Raw genomic sequence first — 22,412 nt, 5'->3', positions numbered from 1 at the left:
ATTAATTTATAAGATTAATGAATTAATATAAATGATTTATTAATATGTTTAAAGATTAATATATTAATTAGAAATCATTATGTTTAATTAATTGTTAGCCAGAAATTAATCAGAATTGATTTTGGGGTTAAAAGAATTAATTATAAAGTGCAGGGACTAGTTTGCAATTAACTGATAGTTGAAGGGAAGGATCCAGAACTCCCTTGGAAGGGGGTGGACAAAAACCCTAGGGGAAACCCTAGAGAATTCGTCCAAGGGGTCCAAGATAAGGCCTTGGGTCTTGCTTAGGCCCTAAGCAAAGGATAACTAGGGTTTTCCCTAAACCCTAGTTCCCTCAACTATTTAAGGAGCCTCCTGGCTCACATTTTAGGGTACTCATTCTTTGGAAGAATACCTTGGCCGAAATTGCATACTCCCTCCCCTCTCTCTTCTTCTACTTTCCTTCTTGCTAGTCATTGGGTGTGATTCCATTAGAGGCATTACACTTGTGGTGCTAAAGCTTCCAAGAAGATCAAGATCAAGATCAAGGGAATATCAATTGTTTGCTATAACAATTGAAAGGTATGTAAACCCTAAACCCTAGTTTGTTAATTTTGAAATTAGCCTCTCTCCTCTAGGGTTCTTATTTTGCAATTCAAAGTTGTATGTTCAATAGTTAAAACATAGATCCAAAGTAGGTTGCATGTGAACTTAGGAATTGTTTTCTAGTTTATTTGTTTTACCTAAATCTCATCAGTGGTATCAGAGCCATTGTTGTTTTAAATTGAATTGCTACAATTGTTGAATTGCAAATTAGGGTTTATAGCTATTAAACCCTAAAGGCCAAATTTTCGATTTCTAGGGTTTTGGATCAAAGGGTTTTTTCGAAAACCCTAGCCTCCAAAGAACCCTAATCGAAATTAGGGTTAGGGTTTTGAAAACCCTAGCCTCCTCCCTTGTAAATTTCGAAATTGCTATAAGTTTTAGGGTTTCTTGTTTTGGATAATTGTTACTTAATTAGATTAATTGGATAATTATCCTTACCCTAATTTTCGAAATTTAGAGGGATAAGGATTAGGATTAAATTAATTGATTAATTTAATTAGATAATCCTTACAAGATTTAATAATTTGATTAATAGTTAATTAAAAGATAAATATTAAATCTAGTTAATTGGTTTATTTAAATTTAAATTTAATAGTTTGAATTTCGAAATTTATATAAACCCTTGAAGTTTTAAAATGTTTTAAAACACACCCTATATATGTATTATGATTAAAAGTTTAATATTATATATGTATAAGAATATGGTCAGTCAAATCGCTAGTATGCCTCATTCACGAAGCTAATCTATAAGGGGGGTATAAGGAAACTGCCTATAAAATGGTAGTTGAATGGGTGTCCACTCTCACCCACCGCTTCCTTGATTAGTGGAGGGTCGTTAGCAGAACGGATTTGATAGGACAACTACTTCTCATTAAAAGTATAATGATATTAAAGAAAGTACTAGAACATTATTTTCAAAATCCCAACTCTAGTTACTTTAGGAAAAATGTGAAAAGTATGTTAATCCATGAAATTGCACATTGTGCTTTATTGGTCGTTAGTGGAGCGTGTGTGGTTAACCAGCACACTAAAAGGCACCAATAAAGAGTAGTAATGGGTATCTCATAATTGTCATTTTGATGGAGCGTGTGTGGTTTACCAGCATATCAATAGTTAATGATAAAGACAATGAGGTTACCAAGCACATTTGCATGGTTATTCACATCTTGTTTGTGATCCTCGGCATCCCAGTCACAAATAGAAGAGCATAATCTGAGATCAAAACATGCCATTGAATAGTTTCAATGTATCTCAAAAGAATTAGGAATTTCACTTCGTTTGTTTCGTCTAATGGTGGAATTGGTGAATCGTCATTCACCTACCTTTATGAAATTTGCACTTGGATCTCGGCATCCCATTTCTAAGTTGTGAATCTTCATAGTTGGATCCTAACCTTGATATTATATCTTTGGGTTATTTTATTAAGGTATCTTGAAATCTAACTAAAACTTTCTTTCTTTTCAGATGTCTACTCCTGGAAACACTTCTGCTTCGTCCTCCTCCAACCAAAACTTCTCTTTGCTCAATATCTGCTCCAAAGTCGTTATGGATGGCTCAAACTATAACGATTGGATGCGCAACATCAAGATGGCTCTTCGTTTCGAGAACAAAGAATATGTTCTTGAAAAAGGAGCTCAAAGAGCTTGATGAGAATGAAGCTACTCCTGAAGATCTTGCTGCCTACAAGAAACATTACGATGATGCTACCAAAGTGGCATGCATCATGGTGGCAACTATGTCCCCAGAACTGCAGAGGTACTATGAGGACTACTGGCCTTTCGAGATGAACAAGGACCTTATGGAAAAGTACCATAAGCGAGCTCGTCAAGAAAAGTTCGAAGTAGTCGAGTCACTCATGGCTTGCAAGATGAAAGATGGGGAGTCGGTTGTGTCACATGTGCAAAGAATGCAACGCTACATAGAGCGTTTGGTCAAGCTCAATATTCACTTTGATGAGGAATTGGCCATTGACATGGTCTTGAACTCACTTCCTGAATGTTATGGTCAGTTTATTCTAACTTACCATTTGAACAATACTGAGCAGACCTTGGCCCAATTGCACAACTTGTTGCAGACAGCTGAGGCAGGGATGAAGGGTAAAAGTATACCCTCCACACCTACGAGTGCCCCTGTTTTGGCTATTGGACAGGGAAAGGGGAAAAAGAGGAAAGGTCCTCCCAAGCAAAACTGGAAGAACAAGGCTCAAGCTGGGTCATCTAGTAATGGCCCAAAGGCTAAGCCCAATGCTACCATTCCCCATGTTTCTGATCCAAAAGATGCAGATTGCTTTTATTGCAATGACAAAGGGAACTGGAAGAGAAGCTGCCCAAAATATCTGCAAGATATCAAGGATGGCAAAGTGAAGCCATCTTCGGCAGGTATTTACACTATTTCTGCTAATAACTCATTATCTTCTCGTTCATGGATCCTTGATACAGGATGTGGTTTTCATATCTGTTCTGATTTGCAGGGTCTAAAGGAAAGTGAGGAGATAGAGCGAGGAAGGATAAACCTGATCATGGGAAACAGAAAGTCTTCACCGGTGACCAAGATCGGAGTTTATCAACTTTTGCTTAGTAATGATGTTAGATTAGATTTATTAAATTGTTGCTATTCGTCTGAGATGACGAGAAACATTATTTCATTTCATGCATTGTTCAGACAAGGTTTTAAATATTCTTTTAATGATTTGAATGGTTCAATTTCTGTTTATAAGAATGGTGTTTTTGTGTTTGAAGCTTTTCCTTGTGATGGTGTGTATGAAACAGTGACTTGTGTTGATAGCTTAGGAAATAGTGTATTTAATATTGACTTGTCTAATAGTGTAGACAAGGCATGCTTGTGGCATTGTCGTCTTGGACACATTAACAAGAAACGCATAGCCCAACTCCAAAAGGATGGAGTGCTGGAATCATTTGACCTAAAATCAGATGATATGTGTGAATCTTGTCTTTTGGGAAAGATGACAAAATCACCATTCACAGGGTCTTGTGAAAGAGGTGAAGGTCTGTTGGATCTCATACACACGGATGTGTGTGGGCCCTTCAGATCAACTACAAGGGATGCTAATCGATTCTATGTGACTTTCACTGACGATTATAGCAGATATGGCTATATCTACTTAATCAAACATAAGTCAGAAACTTTTGAAAAGTTCAAAGAGTTTAAGCATGAAGTCGAAAATCAATTGGGCAGAAAGATAAAGATACTTAGATCTGATAGAGGCGGGGAGTATCTTAGTATCGAGTTTAACGACTATCTGAAAGAATGTGGGATAGTCTCACAATTGACTCCTCCTAGGACACCACAGTTAAATGGTGTAGCTGAGAGGCGTAATCGAACCTTGTTAGACATGGTTCGTTCTATGATGAGTCGGGCTTCGCTTCCTATTCACTTCTGGGGGTATGCCTTAGAGACAGCCGCCCACATCCTCAATCTTGTCCCTACAAAGAAGGTTGCCAAAACACCTCACGAAATATGGACAGGGAAAGTTCCCTCGTTAGCACATATTAAAGTCTGGGGTTGTGAAGCTTTCGTAAGACGAGAGACTCACGACAAGCTAGCAGCTAGAAGTGAGAAATGTGTTTTCATTGGTTACCCAAAGCAGTCTTTTGGATATTTGTTCTACAGGCCTAGTGAGAACGTGGTCTTTGTAGCACGAAGATGAGTCTTTCTTGAAAGAGAGCTCATATTCAAAAAGGATAGTGGGAGCACTATTGACCTTGAAGAAATTCAAGAGTCAGCCAATGAAGGAACCTTAGATGACACTAGCACTCAACCAGAGGAAACAGTTCCTGTTGAACCAATCGATAACTCATTACCTCTTAGAAGATCCACTAGGGTGAGTGTGTCACCTGAGTTGTATGGTTTTCATATTACTTCAGATGGTGACACATTCATAAGTGACAGAACACTGGTAAACTTAGATGAACCAGTCACTTATAAGGAAGCAATGGCAGGCCCAGAGGCTTCCAAGTGGAAAGAGGCAATGGACAGCGACATTAAGTCCATGTATGACAACCAAGTTTGGAATTTGGTTGATAGTGCACCAGGTCGTAAGACAGTTGGGTGCAAATGGATCTTCAAGAAGAAGACATACATGGATGGAAATGTGCACACATTCAAGGCTCGACTGGTTGCAAAAGGTTTCACTCAAACCCCAGGGGTTGACTATGATGAGACCTTCTCACCAGTAGCTAAGATTAAATCTATTAGGATATTGCTCGCCATAGCTGCCTTTCATGATTATGAAATCTGGCAGATGGATGTCAAAACTGCTTTCCTTAATGGGAAGTTGGCTGAAGATGTTTACATGAGTCAGCCAGAGGGTTTTGTTGATGCAAAGTTCCCCAATAGAGTGTGCAAGCTTGAGAAATCCATTTATGGATTGAAACAAGCATCTCGCAGTTGGAATCTTTGCTTCCATGAGAAAGTCAAAGAGTTTGGTTTCTCTAGAAGTGAAGATGAGTTTTGTGTGTATATCATGGCTAGTGGGAGTATAGTAACTTTTCTGGTGTTGTATGTCGATGACATATTACTCATTGGTAACGACGTTCCAACCTTGAAAGAGGTTAAGTCTTGGCTTGGAAAGTGTTTTGTCATGAAAGACCTTGGAGAAGCTGCCTATATTCTTGGGATTAGAATATTGAGAGATAGAAAGAAGAGACTAATTGGACTTAGTCAGAGCACATACTTGGATAAGGTACTAAAGAGGTTTAGTATGGAAAATTCCAAGAAGAGAGAGCTACCTATCCAGAGCAATACCAAATTGAGTAAGACTCAATGCCCGAGTACAGATGTTGAAATAGATGACATGAGTCGTGTACCTTATGCTTCCGCTGTCGGATCGATCATGTACGCTATGACATGTACTCGCCCTGATGTGGCATTTGCTTTGAGCATGGTCAGTCGCTATCAGGGAAACCCAGGTAGAGCTCATTGGATAGCAGTTAAGAATATACTCAAGTATTTGCGAAGGACAAAGGACTGGGTCCTTGTGCTTGGTGGCAGTGATACTTTGAGAGTAGATGGTTACAGTGATGCCAGCTTTCAGACGGATAGAGATAACTTCCGTTCTCAGTCGGGCTGGGTGTTTTTACTGAATGGAGGAGCAGTTACTTGGAAGAGTTCCAAGCAAAATACGGTGGCTGATTCTACTTGTGAATCAGAGTACATAGCAGCAAGTGAAGCGTCGAAAGAAGCAGCTTGGTTGAGGAACTTCATCGGGGATCTCGGAGTTGTTCCAACCATCCAGGAGCCTATGGAACTATTCTGCGATAATGAAGGAGCGGTTGCCTTGACAAAGGAACCGAGAGATCATGGTAAGACCAGACATATCGACAGAAAGTACCATTTCATCAGACATAGAGTTGAAGAAGGCCATCTTATAGTAAAGAGGGTATCATCTGAAGATAACCCAGCAGATCCCCTCACAAAGGGTCTGAGTAGGGCTAAGCATATTCAGCATGCTCGGAGCATAGGACTGAAAGATGATCTTAGTTTTAGTAGTTAGATTAGTTTTTGAAACTTGTAACAAAGTAAATGTAATTGACTTTTGGTGATTAAATAATAAAGTATTATTTATAAGTTTGGCTACTACCTTTTGTCAATTGTTTATTATTGTGTTTCATTTTTTGCATGTTTTACTTCCTGAATAATGAGATTATTCAAACTCCACAGTCGCTCGTACTCTTGGAAGTAAGTAGTGAATTAAGACTGTCATGAATTGGATTGCAGATTATCTAAGGATAGACATGGCAATAGAATTGCTGCAACGTTCATGAGTACTCAGAAATAGAGATTTGAGTATTGGATAAACCCTCGCTCAGAGTATTACTTCATGGAATTCATCACGAGTAATACTAAGACGATAATATCTTATAATCTTGAAACGAAGATATATGAGTTGTAATTTACAAGTCGGTTGTGCATTGGTGATACGAAAATGCATCAGTAACTTGATGTTATAAAACGTATTGTCATGCATAATTTGATGAGTAAAAGATACAAGCATATGAGTCAACGTTTATTCGTTCCTTTTGCCCTAACAGGAAAAGCGATATATGTGGGCCCCTCGATGATTTGGTGTTGACTTATGTGCTGGGCCCAGCCAGGACTAAATTGATGTGTTCGATTAGAAGTCCTACATCATCACAAATCAGGAATCGGGAAACATAGATTCTGGACAAAGAGATTGATTACATTCCATGTCTTTTGTCTGGGGATATCAAGCAGAACGAAGGGTTATATGATCACTTATCTTAGGACACGTAACTGACTGGGTCAGAGTTCGGCAGCAGCTTTTTGGAAGCTACAATTTGCTGGTCAAATTTAGAAGGCATACTAGCAATTATAGTTACAGACTTATCCAAGTGGGAGACTGTTGGATTAGGTGTCTAAGCCCATAACTATAATTGGTATGTACTTGAATTGATAGCAGCACAGTCCTTTTGGGTTGCCCTTAACCTAGCAACTGGACAAGGAAATTATGAAAGGAGAGATATTAATTTATAAGATTAATGAATTAATATAAATGATTTATTAATATGTTTAAAGATTAATATATTAATTAGAAATCATTATGTTTAATTAATTGTTAGCCAGAAATTAATCAGAATTGATTTTGGGGTTAAAAGAATTAATTATAAAGTGCAGGGACTAGTTTGCAATTAACTGATAGTTGAAGGGAAGGATCCAGAACTCCCTTGGAAGGGGGTGGACGAAAACCCTAGGGGAAACCCTAGAGAATTCGTCCAAGGGGTCCAAGATAAGGCCTTGGGTCTTGCTTAGGCCCTAAGCAAAGGATAACTAGGGTTTTCCCTAAACCCTAGTTCCCTCAACTATTTAAGGAGCCTCCTGGCTCACATTTTAGGGTACTCATTCTTTGGAAGAATACCTTGGCCGAAATTGCATACTCCCTCCCCTCTCTCTTCTTCTACTTTCCTTCTTGCTAGTCATTGGGTGTGATTCCATTAGAGGCATTACACTTGTGGTGCTAAAGCTTCCAAGAAGATCAAGATCAAGATCAAGGGAATATCAATTGTTTGCTATAACAATTTAAAGGTATGTAAACCCTAAACCCTAGTTTGTTAATTTCGAAATTAGCCTCTCTCCTCTAGGGTTCTTATTTTGCAATTCAAAGTTGTATGTTCAATAGTTAAAACATAGATCCAAAGTAGGTTGCATGTGAACTTAGGAATTGTTTTCTAGTTTATTTGTTTTACCTAAATCCCATCATGCCCATCATTCAATTTGGGATGTTCAACAGGAATCATAGGTTCATCCCTATCTTGTAGTAGTAATCGCCTTGTTCCCTCCATTTGATGATCCAACATCATCTGGATCATCGCTTGTACCCCGACCATTGTGATTGGCTCAGGTGTAGCTGCTACAATAGGTACTTGCTCAATCACTTGAGGTTGAGGCTAGACCTGGCACTCCGTGTCTGCGTGTCGTGTATTCGTGTCAGACACGAATTTACATGACACGAATTTGTTAAACACGAACACGACACGAATTATAAAATGTGTTTGCGGTATCAAACACAAACACGACATGTAAAAAATTCGCGTGACATGTGACACGACACGAATAGACACGTTTTTCAGTAGTGTTACACGAAAACACGAAAAAACACGAATAGACACGTTTTTAATGGCTTTCTTTTAAGCTAGGTCTATAAACTAGTTATTGAATTTTATGAAATTGGTCCCTAATATATTATAAATATAAAATTTAACCCTAAAGTATATATGTTTGTATACGTGTTTGTACGTGTCACGTGTCAACACGAATTTGTATCGTGTCTTATACGTGTCTAAACAGGTAAATTCGTGTTTGACACGTATAAGACACGAAACAGGAATTTAAAATACGTGTCAGACACGAATAAACACGAAACACGAATTTCTAAAACACATACACAGAAAACTCGTATCGTGTTCGTGTCGTGCTAATCGTGTCGTGTATCAAATTGCCAAGTCTAGTTGAGGCTGTTGATTCCTATTTCTGGTCGCATTTCCGACTCCGCTTCGGGTTCTTGCCATTTCTATCTATACACCAATTCAGACGTTCGGTGTGTAATGACGAGAATTAAGATAGGAAAGATTTTATTTACGGTCGTCCTGTAAATCTCCCTATCACTTCGAAAAGTTACATGCCAGTTCTAATAACGTAATTAAATGTTTAGAAATCTGAACACATAAAGTTTCCAGATCCGGTCGGCAACAGACCATAGATCTGATCACATAATGCATATCAAAAATCATTTAGCACATAAAAGCATGTTAGACATTTTCCCTAAATAAGCTAGTGTTTGTGTCTATTCAGGTGTATTACCTAAATTTATTAGACACACTCCTCACGATCATTGCTTAGAACTCTACGTTTAAGTCTAGAAATAAATCCTTATTCCTAGTTCGCTTAAACTAATGCTCTGATACCAACTGTGACAACCCCATTTTTACAGCCTGAAAAGACCGATTTGTTTATGCTTTGTTTGAAAATCAGAGTAACCTTTTAAAGAAAAGTGTTGCTGAATTTTTTCCCAGAGAAACATGATAAATACGTTATCAAAGCATTTTCTAAGAAATGTATTTTATGCATTTTAAAACGTTGAGATGTTATCGTCAATATAGAAACATAAGCATAAACAGAACTTACATTCATTAACACTAGTGAATTACATCTCCTTAATCTCTCAGTGTATTGTAACTTCATATCGACACCTGTGATACAAATAAACTTGAGTGGGTCAGGTTGGGAAACATGGTGAGTACATAGGGATTTCAATCCCACAATGTTATATCATATATATAATTTAGAACTCACAAAATATACAATTTCACCATATATATAAGCAACTCTTACCCCCACCCCGTCGTTCCTCCCAATGACACTATCCATACTCTCAGACCTTAAACTTTACCTCTTTACTTAATCCATACTCTCGGATCAATAATTGTGCCCATTCCATACTCTCAGACTAGGGACAAATGTCTATGTCTAAATCTATACTCCCGGATAAATGACAAATAACTATGTCCTATCCATACTCCTGGATTAAAGACAACTGACCATGTCTTAATCCATACTCCCGGATTAATGATAATTGACTATGTCTAATCCATACTCTCGGACTAGGGACAATGACTATGTCTAATCCATGCTCCCGGATCAATGACATATTTTAAAGTTCTATTCTCCGTGTATATCTCACTCGTACTCATAAGAAGATACTACCCAATATTCCTCATAATTAATTTAGGTTTAATCTTTATCCTAAATCATCATATATTATCAGGTATGTTCTTTAACACGAATCTCATGCAGCATCAAATAATTCACACATAAACATATATTTAATACTTCAATCAATAGTTGTATTAAAATCATGTTCATGAAAGGGACTATGCACTCACTTGTTAAGGTGGTTGATTCCGAACTCAGACAGCGCTTCGCTTCTTAAAAATAATTTCCTTCGACGAAACCTAGTATTATTACCACTATATTTTAGTCTAATATTTACCGTGACTAATTATTAGTCTTATTATTATTATTATTATTATATAAGCGTTTAAACAATATTTTCCAACCACTATGTACAGACAGGGCCAGACAGAAAACATCGGAGGGCATGACCATTTTGGCATATAACACTTCTGAAATCCAACAACCATATGCGGCCCTTTAAACCAGATTCTCCGCACCGCGAGTAGTTAAAAATATATTATAACGATACTTATATAAGTCATAATAATAGCCCAAATATTTATTATAAGTTCATAATAACAATACTAATTTTAAGTATAAGCTATATTTAAAATAGGGTAAGCATAACTTACTTACAATGGGGTTTTAGCTAGGAGCCGAGCTCTGCAGGGGCAGAACTTCGTCGCAGAATCTTTCTAAGAAAGATTTGTGTAGCGCTTCAGCGCTCACCTTACTATACTAAAACTATAGAAATAAAAGTCGAATTACGAGGGACCGAAATGCTCGGGGGATAAGAAGAGAAAGACTCTTGAATCAAGAGAATGGTGCAAGAAATATGAGAGGCCAAGGCTCTTATTTATAGTAATTGAATTTTCAAAAACTACCCTTATAGTTACTTAATGATCTTATAGTTATATAAACAACTAAACACCCCTTTATAATACTATTTTAAATAGATTTAACGATATTTGTACTAAACTAATGTCGAAAGTACTCAACACTAGTCTTATAATGATCGCATCATCGATACCTTTTCTAATGATATATACATATGTATATATGATTTTACTTTATTTTAATACGTAAATATGTTATTATAATTTGTTTATATCCACGCATAGGTCGAGACGTACTCTACAACTTTTATTTAGACTCTGTCGGCTAATTTTGACTTTATTTTTAAAGTTATATTTTTAACAAGACGGGACAGGAAAACTTCGTTAAAAATTCATAACTTCTTCATCCGACGTCCGTTTTCATATTTATTTTTACCGATGTGCTCATATTAATGAGATATTCAATTCTCATTTATGTTGCGTTGGCCAAAAATCGATCGATCTAAAATTCGAATATCGGGTTGTGCACTGTTATGCCAAATCTTAGAAAAATCATAAATTCCTCATACGAAGTCAGATTTTGATGTTCTTTTTACGCACACTCTTGGTTTAACGTATATTACAACTTTCATTTAGATATCTAAGGCTAAAAATTAGTTTATCAAAAATTCACTTATTACGTTACGCGGCGTCGTGCCGGTTTCGCTGTAAAACTTCGACGGGCCATAACTTCTTCGTTATAACTCGGATTTCGGCGTTCTTTATATATACGGAACCCTTGTAACATATACTATAACTTAGTTAAGATTAATCCTTTTAAATAATCTTCCATCAAAAACTCATTTTTGATGCTCATTGTCTCTAAATTGACTAGCCCAGATCTGCGGGCGTTACAATTATCTCCCTCTTAGGATGATTATGTCCCGGAATCATCAACGAAACAGGGATTGTTTAATGACTCCATACGTTATCCTAGGTAATAATCGTAACTCTATGTTTCTTTGAATGGGTATCTAACTCCTGGTTTTCTTGACTGCAAGTAGTGCTCGATCTTGCCCCTGCTCTCTATCTCATGTTAGACTCAAATTATGACCTTCCAGTCACAATCTTGATCCTTATTGGAGACAAACTTAAGATAAGTTATTTTATTACTAGAATGGACCGATGTGTCATATTCTAATGACCTATCATCGTATGTTGCAACGCTTATTCTTAGGTCTCTTAGAGTCAAATTTCGAGAACAGACTATAACTTCCTTCATGTTCTAATGTGATATAATCACACCTTAAAAGGTAGCATTTCTAGCTACAAGCAATTATCATGATACCTCTACTGATCCCTTTGATTATCTTTTATTTCAATCTTCTGGCTTAAGTCAGATGTGACATCGAACTTAGTTCTCTGAACCACGTAATATACTCATCTTAGTCAGACTCGATTTGATATGATCACTAGGTTTGAAATAACAATCATCTTCTTAATCATTACCGAAACAATAGTAACGACATACTTGAATAAAAAAAAATCAATTACTAGCTTCTTGGTAACCTTGTGACTTTCCCTGATCCAAGTACGAGTCATGTGCTTCCAGTAGTATAGGCCTCTACTACCATTCACACCTACTCATACTTGTTCCAAGTATTGTCTCGCAGTTTTCCAAGTCACCATACAAGAAAATCGCACAACAGCTTAACACATCAGATAGCAAAACGAAGGTTTTATATTATTCCTTGAAACGATTACATAGGTGTTCAAGTTCACCCTAGACTATGCATCTAATAGGCTACATCATATGATAATATCCGTATGGCTACTTCATATCTTGATCTTTGGATATAAAATCCTTAGTCATGATTCCTTGCATTGTTATCTTCTTTGTCAAGGATAATTTGAAATGTTCTTGCCTTTGGTTTTGGCAGCACATTTGGCTTTGCGACTTCTTCTCTCCTTGGGCAGTCTTGCTTGAAGTGTCCTTCTTCACCACACTTAAAGCAGACTTCTCTCTTGGTTGTGCATTTGCTGGCATAATGACCAGTATTTCCGCATTTGAAGCAGGTCATCTCTTTAGAGCATCTCCCAATGTGCTTCCTTCTGCACTTGTCACACCATTGTGCTCCTTCTCCAGAATTCAAGAACTTTCTCTTCTCGTCGGACCTTGTGGATCCTTCAAACTTTCTCTTATTGCCAACTTCAACCTTGTTGGCGGCTCTTCCCTTGATCATATCTTCAACAGACTTGGCAGCCCAGATAGCTGCCTCTAGAGTAGGTGCCTGAAGTACCGACACTGCATACTCCCAGGGAAGTCCCTTTGCGTACTTGTCGATTTTTGTCAGCTCGTCTGGTACAAGGCGCAAAGCAAACTCCATTTTTTCCGTGAAGTTATTGGTGTATTCATCAATGGACATGCTTCCTTTCTTCAAAGTCAGGAATTGATTTTCTAGCTCAATCAGATTTTGGGCTGAGCAATACTTGCTCTTGAAATTCACCAAAAACTCTGCCCAAGTCAATTGCAGGGGCTCATTGGGGCTTAGAGTCATCCCCAGGGTGTTCCACCAGCGAACAGCGCCTCCTCTGAACTGACGCACTGCAAACGTGGTTTGTAGCTTACTCTTGCAACCACATGTCTTGAAGGCTGATTCCATCTCCGAGATCCAATCCATAACTCCGATCGGATCTTCCTTCCTAGTGAAAGTCGATGGCTTGCAAGTTAGAAAATCTTTGTACTTGCATCCATTCCTCTCGACTCCGTCATCTTGGTTGTTCCTCCTAATCACCGGCAGATCAACTTGACCAACGGTCCTACTGTAGTTTTCCTCCTCAGACTGCCCATCATTTAATTCGGGATGTTCAACAGGAATCGTAGGTTCACCCCTATCTTGTAGTAGTAATCACCTTGTTTCCTCCATTTGACGATCCAACATCATCTGGATCATTGCTTGTACCCCGACCATCGTGATTGGCTCAGGTGTAGCTGCTACAATAGGTACTTGCTCAATCACTTGAGGTTGAGGCTGTTGATTCCTATTTCTGTTCGCATTTCCGACTCCGCTTTGGTTTCTTGCCATTTCGATCTATATACCAATTCAAACGTTCGGTGTGTAATGACAAGAATTAAGATAGGAAAGATTTTATTTACGGTCGTCGTGTAAATCTCCCTATCACTCCGAAAAGTTACATGCCAGTTCTAATATCGTAATTAAACGTTTAGAAATCTGAACATATAAAGTTTCCAGATCCGGTCGGCAATAGACCATAGATCCGATCACATAATGCATATCAAAAATCATTTAGCACATAAAAGCATGTTAGGCATTTTCCCTAAATAAGCTAGTGTCTGTGTCTATTCAAGTGTATTACCTAAATTTATTAGACACAGTCCTCACGATCATTGCTTAGAATTCTAAGTTTAAGTCTAGAAATAAATCATTATTCCTAGTTCGCTTAAACAAATGCTCTGATACCAACTGTGACATCCTCATTTTTACGGCCAGAAAAGAGCAATTTGTTTATGCTTTGTTTGAAAATCAGAGTAACCTTTTAAAGAAAAGTGTTGGGTAGTATCTAACTCCTGGTTTTCTTGACTGCAAGTAGTGCTCGATCTTGCACCTGCTCTCTATCTCATGTTAGACTCCAAATTAGGACCTTCCAGTCACAATCTTGATCCTTATTGGAGACAAACTTAAGATAAGTTCTTTTATTACTACAGTGGACCGATATGTCGTATTCTAATGACCTATCATCGTATGTAGCAACGCTTATACTTATGTCTGTTAGAGTCAAATTTCCAGAACAGACTATACCTTCCTTCATGTTCTAATGTGATATAATCACACCTTAAAAGGTAGCATTTCTAGCTACAAGAAATTATCGCGATACCTCTACTGATCGCTTTGATTATCTTTTATTTCAATCTTCCGGCTTAAGTCAGATGTGACATCGAACTTAGTTCTCTGAACCATGTAATATACTCATCTTAGTTAGACTCGATTTGATATGATCACTAGGTTCGAAATAACAATCATCTTCTTAATCATTACCGAAACAATAGCAACGACATACTTGAATAAAACAAAATCAATTACTAGCTTCTTGGTAACCTTGTGACTTTCCCTGATCCAAGTGCGAGTCCTGTGCTTCCGGTAGTATAGGCCTATACTACCATTCACACCTACTCATACTTGTCCCAAGTATTGTCTCACAGTTTTCCAAGTCACCATACAAGAAAATCGCACAACAGCTTAACACATCAGATAGTGGTGACAAAACTGAGTACATAAATTGTCCCCTCCTGATGTGTGTTCTTGAGTATGAATGTTCATAAGTGTGTGTTTAGAAAATATGATGTGTGTTTTTCTTGAGTATCTATGTTCATAAGTGTATGTGTGTTTTGAAGAAGAAGTCCAGAAAATCTGATGAGTGTATGTGTTTTAAAATAAACACCAGAAAATCTGATGTCTGTATATGTTAATAAAGATACGTATGTTCTTGACTGTGTATTCGTGTTCATTAGAATTCTTGAGTTCTTGAAAGACAAACCCAGATATGAGAGAGAGAGAGGTAGACTCTTAATTTTTAATTGTTTAAGTAAATAAATAAGTATTAGATTTAAAAATATGAAAGAAAAATAGAAAATATATACCTGAAGGGTATTACAGTCATTTCAGTTTACTGAGGGACCAAATTCGCAACGAAACTAGCTCAAAAGGACCACGAAACCAAAAAAGTCGAGGTTTAGACTAAACCTTCAGAAAAATGAATACCACAAGGACTATTTTTGCAATTTTGTCTTAATTGTTTTTATTTGTATACTCTATATGTTATTATAATAATTCATCAACTGTAGATTCCACGGGTTATAACTGACTACTTTAATAATGGGTTTTACAATAAAGTCTCATTATTTTGGGAAATTTTTTGATAGTCATAAATTTTTTTTAAACAGAAAACTCCTGATTTTTTTTTTCAAAAAAACCCAAGAAACCGGCTAATTTATTCACTTTAGCCCTTTTTGACCTATTCAACACGTCATGAGACCAAATCGTTAATTTTCCCAAAATAAAGGGACTTTTCTGCAGATTTTCTCAAAAATATGTATATAATTTATAAACGCATTTTTTACATATTTATATGTATTTTTACATATTTATGTATTTTTGTAAGTTTATATATATATATATATATATATATATATATATATATATATATATATATATATATATATATATATATATATATATATATATATCAAGGTTGTAGAAATTGCTCGACGGTAGCTCGGCGGTGGACTGGGGTCAAGCGATTAATCGGCTAGGCGGGGATTAATCGGGGACCATTAATTATTAAAAATATTATTAAAATTTAATAAATATAACTTTAATACTAAGAATAAAAGTAAACAAGTTAACAAATGATAAATACGTAATACATAATTTATTTTTCTTTTCAATTTGGATATTTCTTCTCTTAAGCATTTTGTCAAACACTTGGCATGCTAGCTTGATTCTCACCAATGTCACAAACACCATAAGGACTACATAATCCATATCGATCAGTCGACCACATTTATCCATTTGTGCACTCAGATAAAGATCCAATACTTGCATTCTTTCGATCCAAATGAGCCGTTGAATGTCACAAACATAATTTGGATTCAAAATCATTCAGGAATCTGTGGGTACCCTTTGGAATCAAACCCGTTCGTGTATTCACCTTACAAAATTTGGATTCAAAACGAAGGATCGGTATCGGTTTTCCATGCTACGAGGTTCTTAGTTATTCCTCTTAAAAAATCAATTCCGAATTTCATACTTGGAAGAAATGTATTTCTTAATGAGTATTGATATCGGTGGTTGATGATGGTTCAAGGGGTATAAGGAGATAGTTTGGAGCTGGAAATAACATGAAAGCATCAGAGGTGGTTGCTATGGAGGTGTTCTCGGTGGTTTGTTGAAGGTATGAGAATTGAAGACAAAGACAACAGCAAATGAGAGTTGAAGACGAAGACAGGGGTTGTCGATATGGTTTGTTGCAGAGGTGGTTGCTATGGAGGTGTCCTCGATCGCCTGTTACTTACATACACACATAGTGGGGAAAAAGAGATGCAAAGAAGCTGTGAAAATTTGGGAGTTATCGGGATTAACTGAAGCTGTGAAAATTTATTGAAACACAGAATCAATGAAAAATTATTTGAAAAGACAACAAGCAATTGAAGACAGCAGGTTGTAGATCGAGAGAGAAAGCCAGGGAAGAAAGAGATGCGAAGAAGAGATATCAAATAATTAAAAGTTCATCCCACATCGCTGGTGGGAGCATTCTTTAAAGGAAAACTTGCTCTATAAAAGGAGCTTGTATATCTTGTAAAACCAAGCGCAACAATGTTTTTGGCAAGCTGGCTCCTTTGAGCTGGCGGGACCCTTGGAATTAGCTAGACTGATTTGGTCCAATTTGATGTCCGAGTTGGTCCGATTTGGACCGAATTGGACCGATTTCGACCGATATCGACCATGAGCGACTAGCCCACCCTCTAACCCCTATTCGTAGGCGGTTGGTGTCCGCCTAGCGCCTAGACGCCGATTAATCGACCGCCTAGACCGATTTTTGCAACACTGATATATATATATATATATATATATATATATATATATATATATATATATATATATATATATATATATATATATATATATATATATATATATATATATATATATATACACACATACATATCACTCAACCAACATTATCAACATCTGATTCATTTGAAGCTCAATACCTATACTCAACCAAATTACGATACAAAATCCTGAAATAAGAAACGTCCTGAAACTGGATGTTACAGAAATCCAGCACCAAAGGTTACACACCTTTGTAATTGTCTATTCCGGTAAAAGGAACAAACGTCATATCGTACCTCTATGGCTTAAATCATAAGTATCAATCGTTGGTATCTTGACTATTAAAATATATTCTTACAAATAATTAGTATATACTATCAATTCCTAAAACCTTAGCTACAGTTAACTTTTCCTCTCTTTCTTATTTGCACACTGAAGTCTTCTCCTTTCTTATTTTGCTGCGCACGGAAGTCTTCTTCTTTCTTATTTTGCCCCTGTAACTTGTGTGCTTTGACTGATGCTTATCTTCTCTTCCTCAAAGTCGGTTTGCGCCACTCTCACAAAATTCTTTCTGTTTCTTATTTGGACACTGAAACTTCTATTTGTCGTTGTTTCGCACACACCGCCATACCTTTTCCCATCGTTTATCTTCTCTTCCTCAAAGCCGGTTGCCGCCCTTCTCCTCCAATAGTGTTCGTTTCCGTTTTTCTTATTTGTTTCCTTTCTTATTACTCTTTATTCCTCTTCACCTTTTGCGTTTGTCTTCTTCGTCGCAGTCTCTCTTGAAGTCTTCGGTTTCTCTTCTTATCCTAACCCTAAATCGATTGAAGGGATATCGATTATGAGACCAACGTTCTCTGCGAAACCCAAACCCCCAAAAAACCTTTTTCGTTTCACTTATTGTAATCGATTGGGAGTTTCTTTCATCAAGTTGACGATTTCGACAGGGAAATCAACAGCGCATACCGACGCTGATGCTGGTGGTGGTGCGATGGCGGTGGTTGCCGGTGGTGGTGGCTGGAGGCGATGCGAAGGTTGAAGTTTACTCACGACGTATACCACCACCATCAAGTGAGGGCATTGATCAAAGTGAGCTTTTTCTCAACAGCAAGTGAGGCGTATACCACCACCAGGGTTTTCAAGCAACCCAAGGAGTGTAAGCAAGTGGAATATGGAACAGAGTATGGATACGGGAAAGGGTAATCACAGAGATGTTATAAGTTCAGGAGAAAGATTGCACACTTGGGAAAGAAGAGGGCTTATTCAACAGTTTGATGACCCAGGTCCTACTTGAATATGGAACAGATGAGAAAAGTGATGCAACAAAGGGTCCTAAATCTCGGCAGATAAGTAATTTGTTGGATAATTTGGCATGAGTCTTGATACTTTAATGATGTTTCTTTTCTATCATACAGATTTACCACATGTCTTGAAATGGGGGATACTGATATTCACAAAGCAGAGATTTTGTTGAAGTTTGCTGATATCTTCAAATCAGATAATCTTGAGAATGTTCAGGTAATTCTCTTCAAGGATAAATTGGTCTTTTTAGGCTTTGTTTGTTTGTTACAGTGGACAGGATACAACATGTTGGACTGCATGAAACGGTGGGTATATTTGTCATTTTCCGTATGCTATCTCATTCTCCTTTATTTGTATATTCCATCAGATGAGTTTGAAGCTAAGGTGGGTTTTATTTATTTATTTATTTATTTATTGAGCAGGAGTATACAAGTTCCAGAAGTGAGGGCAGATCAACAAAGGTAACATTTTCATTTTCATTATACCTTTTATCAACCACTTATTTATCTATTGTAATATGAAGTTATTATTTTATATTTATAAATTAGAATGACTTTTTTTATTAACTTTTACATTCTGTTGAACAGGAAAGGGGTCGTTGCATAGGCTACCACTGTTAATTTAACCAGATTACAAGTTTCGGTAAATTTTTTGATATTCTAGAGTTTGACTTCCTGTTGTTGATTTTGAAGTTGTCATGGGAATGACGGTTATACCCCTGCCTTTTCATGTAGATTTTACAAAACTACAGGATTTGTAAAATTTTGGTGGGAGGAATAACGGATGCTGGTGTGAAGAATATAGAGGATCTTCGATGTTTGGTACTTTTGAACTTGTCACAAAATAAACAGCTCACAAATGCATCCTTAAAATCCATTAGTATTATTATTATCTCCTTAAAATTGATAAAACAAACAGCTCACATATTTGTGTTTTAAAAAAACAGACAAGCTTAGATGAAAGGGGATTTATAAAATATTTTAAGATAAGGGTAAAGGTGTAATTATTGCAGGTCTGACACAATTGGTGTCTTTAAACTTATCAACTTCTCAAGTAACAAGTGAAGGATTGCAGCATCTAAAGCCATTGAAGAAGTTAAAATCTCTGAGATTAGAGTCCATTAAAGTGACTGCAAATGGTATAAAACAACTCCAGGAATTTGACTTTCAAATCTGGTGACTTTTGTCCTCAGTAACCATTCATGGATTTACTTTATTACTTTATTATTATCTCTTTATGCACAATTCTCATTAGCAGTCACAATTTGTTGTACCATACAATTAACAATTCTCATCAACCAGATTGTTAATTGTGCACCATATAATTAAGTAACAACAATATATTTATGTTATTAAGTGGAGGATTATCAAAATAATTTAAGCATTAATACCATTAAAAAAGAATTAATTAGAAGAATTAATGTATAATAATTGAATAGAATAAAAAAGAAGAGATGCATAAATGGTCCTTGTAGTTTGGTTGCAGAAATGGTCTCTTAAGGGTAAATTATTATTTATATACTTTTTTAAAGTTAACAGCCAAGTTGTTAAAGTTAACATTTTTGGACCAAAACGCACAAGGTATCCGAAATTGGACCGATGGTGCACCACCAAACATATTTAGACCAAAACCACATATTTTTTATCCAAAAAAGTTTGGTGATGCAACAGTGGTCCAATTTTTGATACCTGGTCCCTATGCTTATCTTTTTTGTGTGGTTTTGGTCTATACCCTTATTCCCTTATTTGATTCTTTTTGTATAAAATAAAAAGAAAAACAATACCACCACCATCGGAGCTGACATGTTTAGTCTATTCTGCGTTAATTATACCCAACTCTGATGGTTCTGATTACAAATATTGTTTATGGGTTTTTTTCTTTTTATTTATTTTATGATTTTCATCTTTTCAAAAACTTAGTGAGTCCCAATTGCTTACTGTTTTCTGATGATTTACTTGACTTTCTAACTTAGCTTTCAAATGACATGTTTTTATCTGATGATGTTTTTTTTATGATCTTATGAAGAAAGGGGGTTCTTGGATATAGTTGCAACCATGTGCTAACCTAATTTAATTGATAAACTATAATCAAATGTAGTATTTAGATTGTAATTTTACTATGTTGTGTTATTTCCCTTTTGTTCTTGACCAAATTGCATTTTTGATAAGTAAATTGATTTAACTCCTCTACATTTTTAAAGTACTCTAGAGTTTTGTTTTTGCATATATATCTCTTATTTATTAATTTTTGTTGGCATTTGTCAGATACAAGTTTTCTTGAGTTTTGTCTGAAGCAATCGAGATGAGAAGCAGAGATACTTCTGAAAGAGAATCTGGGGTCATACAATCCAGACCATGCATTCATTGAAAAATTCCTCAACTACAAAGACCTCCTCCCTTCATACGTTCTCGAAATTGCCTTCCAAAAATCAACTGGGGATGTCAATTTCGTGAACGATGGATTCTGGGATTCCGAGGTTAGCGGCAGCGGTGGTGGTAAGGCGGTGGCAGATGGCAGCAGCAAGGCAGGAGGAGGAGGAGGAGGAGGAGGAGGAGGAGGAGGAGGGGGAAGAAGAAGGGGAAGAAAGGGAAGAAGGTTAGTCCAGCGGTTTTAGGTTTTAACGTGGTGAGTAACAGGATTATGGGGGAGATTGAGACAGTTGAGGACTAAATGAGATGAGATGAGATGAGAGATGGAAATTGAAACAATTTAAGATTTGTTTACTTTTATTATGGTAATGTAGTTTGTAAATACTTTTGTCTGTCTGTGTCTGGAAGGGAAAAACAAAGAGAGACTCTTTTATTTGTAACTATAGTTCGTCAACCTGTAAACTTTTCTTATTTCAACCTTAATAATTTCAAAAAAAAAATTCTGATTAATGCATTGTGATTTGAAAAATCATTTTACACATTCAGTGTTGATATGATTGGACCGAATTTTCAAATTACAATGTTATAATAACTCAAAAAAAATAGCATGCTATAATAAAACAATAAATGAAGTATGCTGCTATTCGTATGAAAACCCCTTTTGTATATGTAATATGTTTTGATTAATATTATACTATGTTCTACCATTTGGTACAGCTTGAAATAAGGAAAAAAAAACAAACACAGCGCCAAAGGCGCAACTAATTCCCCTCTAGTTAAAAATAAACGTGTAACATAAGTATTATAATAACATTACTAAAAAACTTGAAAATTGATCCTATGGTTTGCTATTTTCTTTTATTTCAATCTCTCAGGTTTCAAATTTATTAATTTCGTCCTTATCAGCAGATTTCATTGTGTATTTGGTCCCTATCAAAATTGAAAAAACTATTATATCCTTTTCATTTGCTTTTTATTTTGTTAAATAATTTTAAAACTTTAACCGTTATAAAATAGACTTGTAAATTATGACGTTTGGAAGATAATGAGAATCCATTTAAAGAATATACTTGTTATGATTGAATATATTTTAAAGATGAAGAAAGAAGAAGAACAAAAAGAAAAACAATGCGAACGATATGAATAATAAAAAGTTCAAAGGATTGTTTTAGGAAACCGTCAATGATATCTTGAATAAAAAACAAACATGATTCATTTGTGCTTAATTCTAAGGATTTTTTTTAATCTGAATATTAATTAATAAATATAAAAGACTAATACACATGGACTACTAAATCCAAAAATCAGTATACAACCATAGATTATAGAGGATTGAAAGATGTGATATATTCTAAGGTTCTCACATAAAACTAAGTTCTTATTTGAACTCAAAACTCACACACACACACACATATATATATATATATATATATATATATATATATATATATATATATATATATATATATATATATATATATATATATAGGTTCATT

The 22,412-nt window shown here is 36.0% G+C and overlaps 1 long non-coding RNA gene across 3 annotated transcripts; it reads left to right on the top strand.

Moving 5' to 3' along the window:
- The first annotated feature begins 17,718 nt into the window (after nucleotides 1-17,718).
- On the top strand, nucleotides 17,719-21,393 carry LOC145124670 (uncharacterized). 3 transcript variants are annotated; one of them, XR_013715678.1, is made up of 7 exons: nucleotides 17,719-17,937; nucleotides 18,022-18,852; nucleotides 18,970-19,008; nucleotides 19,135-19,189; nucleotides 19,282-19,368; nucleotides 19,560-19,685; nucleotides 20,812-21,393. It is a non-coding gene; the product is annotated as an uncharacterized LOC145124670 (long non-coding RNA). The 3 variants fall into 3 exon arrangements; XR_013715680.1 differs by having other exon boundaries at nucleotides 17,729-17,937; nucleotides 18,022-18,763; XR_013715679.1 differs by having other exon boundaries at nucleotides 17,719-18,852.
- Nucleotides 21,394-22,412: the final 1,019 nt, after the last annotated feature.

Source organism: Lactuca virosa, chromosome 7 (genome assembly GCF_052849685.1).
Source record: "Lactuca virosa cultivar CGN04683 chromosome 7, Lactuca_virosa_CGN04683_v6, whole genome shotgun sequence".
In the NCBI taxonomy this organism is placed as follows: Eukaryota; Viridiplantae; Streptophyta; class Magnoliopsida; order Asterales; family Asteraceae; genus Lactuca; species Lactuca virosa.
The sequence above is the reverse complement of the archived record's forward strand: the minus strand, read 5'-3'. Positions and strand labels throughout refer to the sequence as shown.